This window comes from Macrobrachium rosenbergii, chromosome 22 (assembly GCF_040412425.1).
Source record: "Macrobrachium rosenbergii isolate ZJJX-2024 chromosome 22, ASM4041242v1, whole genome shotgun sequence".
NCBI lineage: Eukaryota > Metazoa > Arthropoda > Malacostraca > Decapoda > Palaemonidae > Macrobrachium > Macrobrachium rosenbergii.
In genome coordinates, this window is record NC_089762.1 from 36,419,455 (window position 1) to 36,425,890 (window position 6,436).

A 6,436-nucleotide genomic window follows, 5' to 3' on the forward strand; every position below is an offset into this window, starting at 1 on the left:
CGTCTCGTGGGCTCGAACCACCGAAGACAAGAACTCAGGACTACAGTGACGCGCATTAAACCACACGGCCATCAAGTGAGAAATATATATATATATATATATATATATATATATATATATATATATATATATATATATATATGCATATATATATATATATATACACCAACATACACAAACGTTTACATTTACTGTCAAAGTAAGCAAACGTTTGCAACGACACTTTTTGGCAACGTTTGCTTATTAACAATGCCCCTCTCGCAACAACCAAAAACCCTGAAAATGGCTCCTCCGTTTCTTCGCCTTCGTATCAAACGAAGTCGAGACTCGAACAAAACACGTATCAGGTTTCAGTGACGTTAACTGAAAAGCTGTTTTCCTAAAAGGAGCGTCCTTGATGGGCGCGTCTCCTTAATTATGAAACTTTGGAAAATTCTGTGAAAGGATATTTATAAACATTCTCAGTAAGGTGCAGAAGCGTCTTAAAAATCTCGTGTGGGTGTGTGTGTATATTTGTGTATATATATATTTATACATATAATACAATGTATACGTACATGTAAATATAAATATACATATATATATGTATAGATATATCTATATAGTATACATACATATATATATGTATATAAATATGTATATTTATATATATATATATATATATATATATATATATATATATATAATAAACATAACACGTAGCAGCAAAATCAATTACGACCAAAACAGAGCCGACACGTACATATAAATATATGTATATACATATATACAGAACCTGGATATATATATATATATATATATATATATATATATATATATATATATATATATATATATATATATATATATATATATATATATATATATATATATATATATATATATATATATATATATATATATATACATATATATATATATATATATTTATATATGCGCATACATATACAGTATGTATACACACACACACACACACACACACACATATATATATATATATATATATATATATATATATATACTGTATATATAATGTGTATGCATTTATATAAGCTTACCCAAATTCACGGGGTATATACAAACACTAATTAACCCCATACCCCAATATTTTCTTAAACATCCCTCTATTATCTCTATGAGTGGAGTGTCATTACCAGCAAAATCCAACCTAGGAGAAGGACTATTTATACCAGTCACTACCGACTCGAGCGAATGGCCAATCCCTTTCTTATTGTACCGAGCTGGAACGAGGCCAAGAACGTCAGAGAGATAAAAACAATTCAAGGAATTGAAAGACTAGACAGTGTAAAAGATTTCAAGACCTCTCACGTACCAGGAATCTTGACAGATACGACAAGATACTGTTTATTTAATTTCTGTGTAAGATTGCTCTCTCTTCCCACGCTTGGAGATATCAGGTATCTGTGGTGGTTTCCAGTTAGAAAGATGAAGTAAAAATATGTTTACTACTTTTATTCCGTTAATTTTGGACTAACACTTCTTAGCTTAGCTGAAGAAGAAAGAAAAATGATTAGTGGAAGTACAAAGAAAAAAAAATATAGTGTATAAATTAAAACATGTCGGGCTGATTTCGTCACTTAATTCTACACACACATAGATACATACATACACACACACAGACACACACGAACAGATACACACACACACACACACACACACACACACACACACACAAGAGGAAAACCTCACAGTTGCACTACGAAACGTTGGGAGAGGGTTAAGGAATGTAAGATGGAAGAAACGGGATTATGAACGGCGGTAAAGTAAAAGGGATGAAAGAGGTTGGAGCTGGGGGCCGAAGGGACGCCGCAAAGAACCTTAAATCATGCCTACAGTGCACCGCTTAAGGTGCACTTGGGGAACTGCCCCGCTACGAGGACATCAACCTTTTGTTCCTTCCTTTGTCATCGTGAAAACCAACAAACGGGGAAAAAAATCTGGAAAAAAACAATCTGGAGAATTTTCCTTCATACATGAGCCCGAAAAAAACCATTTGGAGACTTTTCCATCATAAAAAAGCTCGAAAAATATATTTGGAGAATTTTCTTTGTGAATAAGCCCGAAAAAAACCATTTGGAGAATCTTCCTCCATAAAAAAACCGAAAAAATCATTTGGAGAATTTTCCTTCATAAAAACTTGAAAAAACCATTTGGAGATTCTTCATCCATGAAAAATCCCGAAAAAAATATTTGGAGAATTTTCCTTCATAATAAAGCCCCCCAAAAAACCATTTGGAGAATTTTCCCTCATATAAAAACCCGAAAAAAAACATTTGGAGAATTTTCGTTGATAAAAAAACCCGGAAAAAACCATTTGGAGAATTTTCCTTCATAAAAATCTCGAAAAGAACCATTTGGAGAATTTTCCTCATATAAAACCCTAAAAAAACTATTTGCAGAATTTTCTTCGTAAAAGGCCCGGAAAAAACCATTTGGAGAATTTTCCTTCATAAAAAATCTCGAAAAACACCATTTGGAGAATTTTCCTTCATAAAAAATCCCGAAAAAAACCATTTGAAGAATTTTCCTTCATAAAAAAACCCGAAAAAACCATTTGGAGAATTTTCCTTCATAAAAAATCCTGAAAAAAACCATTTGGAGATTTTTCCTCCATAAAAAAATTCCGAAAAAAATTGGAGAATTTTTCTTCATAAAAAAACCCATTTGGAGAATTTTACTCCATAAAAAATCCCGAAAAAAACCCATTTGGAGAATTTTCCTTCCCCAAAAGAGCATCTCGTCGTAGCAGTTGTGTAGAGAGGGAGGGTTCCAGCCATTAAATGATAATTGGATTATAGTGGAGCTGGTGGCGTGCAGCGAGCAGAACCCAGATGATGATATCTCTTGGGGAGGCAAGGAGTAGCATTGGATATTGTCCTCCTTCTATTTACTTTTTCTCGTTCACGGTAATTGGGATGTGGTCGTAGTAGAAGTAGAAGTAGAAATAGCAGTAGTAGAAATAGTAGAAGTAGTAGTAGTAGTAGTAATAGTACTATTAGTAGTAGCCTGGCTGGTCCCGGAAAAGGAAGCCGCCCACTCAGGTAGGTTAACAGTAGCTTACGATGGCATACCTCGGGTGAGTTAGATGAACAGGTAGATGTCTACGTTCTCTCAAAATAAAAGGCTGCTAATTTATTGTTAATGTATTTCTTGTAAAACGAAATTCACAAAATCTGTTCCTTGCTCGTAAGTTCAGTTTGTTCAAGGAACACTTATAAACCTTACGACACACAAGAAAAGACTAAAGTATCTTCGAAGACGAAATTCACTTCTCTGTTCCTTTTTCCCAGTCCATGGAACATTTATGAACTAGAGTGACGTGGAAAACAAACGTTTATTCCCAAAGGGGAAAAAAGGGAAATGATGAAACTGCAACACTCTTTCAAGTATTTTTGGGTTTAAGATTTCAGTTAATTTTAGCGACTGAAGCGAAGGTTGAATGCATTACAGTCGGATGATATATGACAATTAAGAAACCCATATTCTATCCAGTAATTATTATTATTATTATTATTATACAAAAAATTCAGAGGACATGGTGTTTACAAATACTGTACGTTACATCTAGTGAAAACGGAGCGTTTCTTTGTACTTAGAATGAAAGCAAAACGCAGGGTGATTTATATATATATATATATATATATATATATATATATATATATATATATATATATATACACACACAGTATATAATGGGGGTCCTGGGGTGGAGGGGGTAATAGTCAGATCCTGCAACAACTGCCAAATGGGGAACAATTGCATGAAACGATCACAAGAGATTAGGAGACGCGGCAGCTTCAGGAATGAGATGCTTCGGGATTAGGCAGACTCCATCTCATTACGAATTGAGGTCAGGGGACCAAAAGGGTCCCCCCAAGGTCACCCCGGGACCCGAATTTGGTCTGGTTTGGCCACGAGGGAGTACAGTCGACGGGGAATCTAAATTTTGGGTTTGCATTTCATTATAATCTTTGCAGTTTGCTTGTGGTGCCTGTTAATTTTGAATGTATATATGTGTATGTATAATATATGTATATATATGTATATGTATATCTATCTATCTATCTATCTATCTATCTATCTATCTATATATATATATATATATATATATATATATATATATATATATATATATATATATATATATATATATATATATATGTGTGTGTGTGTGTGTGTGCATGTATGTATTCTTCCTATGCTTAGTCGACTAAGTACCACGAATACAAATCACCATTCTCTCAACCGCTTTATCCATCAATAAATACTGATTAGGCACAGCTAAGACTGTATCTCAACCATGCCCGGAAGTACCTTCTTGAGAGAGAGAGAGAGAGAGAGAGAGAGAGAGAGAGAGAGAGAGAGAGAGAGAGAGAGAGAGAGAGAGAGAGTTGATGCTGAGATAATTAATAATAGCCCCCAGGAAAAAATTCAATAAAAAATTACTAAGGTAAGAGGTTCCGGATGTTTGCAGTACCTTAAATGCAGACACACACAAAGAGAGAGAGAGAGAGAGAGAGAGAGAGAGAGAGAGAGAGAGAGAGAGAGAGAGAGAGAGAGAGAGAGAATTAATCATAGCCTCCGGGAATAAATAAAAAAAATCACAAAGGTAAGTGGTTCTGGTTGTTTGCTGTACCTTTCACAGAGAGAGAGAGAGAGAGAGAGAGAGAGAGAGAGAGAGAGAGAGAGAGAGAGAGAGAGAGAGTTAATGTTGAGACAATTAATCATAGCCTTAAGGAACAATGTCAATAAAAAAAATTAAAAAGGTAAATGGTTGCGGAGAGAGAGAGAGAGAGAGAGAGAGAGAGAGAGAGAGAGAGAGAGAGTCTCAGCATAATTAACCCGGCAGTAAGGGTAAACAAAAGAGAGAGAGAGATGTTTCTCTCATCATTTCATTGTTTACCCAGAGAGACTCGAAGGAATGGAACAAGCATCACTTGAGAGACGTCTCGGCAAATCTCATTCATCTACGAAGAAGAAGAAGAATCTGACGAAACGAAATTTGACAAAGGAAATCAAAATCTCCTCCGTCGCTTTGTATTTTGATATAATGATTCGTTTATTTTTCTTTCATTTACTGATCTGACTTGCTCCTTTTGTTTCTGAGTGTCAAATTCGTTGAGAATGAAAACATTTCTGTTAACTTAAATGGAAATGAAGGCCATGATAAACCGTCATTTTTTTCAGAGATGAGGATAAAACAAACTTTTTTTGATCATCACCTCCAAAAAAAAAAACGTTAATGATGTTCCAATACTTTCTTCAGAGATGAGGATCATTTAAAAGTGTATTGAAGTTACAAAACAACATTTTAATCCCTGGCAAATTTATATATATAAAAAACTCGCTTCACGGCCAAGCGATTAGCGCAGCCTCTTAACCTAATTAGGTCGAATTAGTCTTTAAATGATTCCCTTTGATGTCTCGAGTGGAATTTGGAGCTAACTTGGACGTTTGTAATTAAAGCAAACTCTTCCTCTCTCGCGGAGATGAATGTCGTGGTTATTTTATCAAGTTTTTCCAAAGAAAAATAAAGAAAAAAAAGTTTCGTGCAAGCGTAAAGCTTATAAGGATTTTTTTTTGATTGTATAAAGTTTGTGACTCATTATTCGCCTTGCTAATTAACCGAGTTAGCCAGAGAGAGAGAGAGAGAGAGAGAGAGAGAGAGAGAGAGAGAGAGAGAGAGAGAGAGGTTGTTTGGCAAACAACCAAACTCAAAGGAAGTCTTTCTTTGAGTGCTGTAGCCTTCTTTTGCTGTGTAGAAACATCAGCGTTGGTTTGTTAGTCATGCCTTGCCAAGCACAAACACACAAACAACCACAGACACACGCACAAACACACACACAAACAAACAGACACACAAACACATACACACCCACACACACAAACACACACACAGGATTCGCAGTTAGTAATCACTGATTACCTTGAAGAATACTTTAAAATTCAAAATTTATAATATTTTTTTTTTTTAAAGAAATTGATGATTATTCATTTCGCGTGGAACTGCCCATGCAGCCTAACCACTTAATGATCATTTAATGATCTGTAAATAGCTGATCTGTTTGAATTAACACTTATCATGACGTTGCAGTTTGATTTTGTTTTCACGTCTTCTCTCTCTCTCTCTCTCTCTCTCTCTCTCTCTCTCTCTCTCTGTATATATATATATAAATATATATGTATATTTTTATATAATATACACATATATATATATATATATATATATATATATATATATATATATATATATATATATACAGTGTACATAAATATAAATTCATATAAATATACATATATGTGAGTATACACACATATTCATATATATATACATATATACAGTATATAAATATATATATATATATATATATATATATATATATATATATATATATATATATATATATATATATAT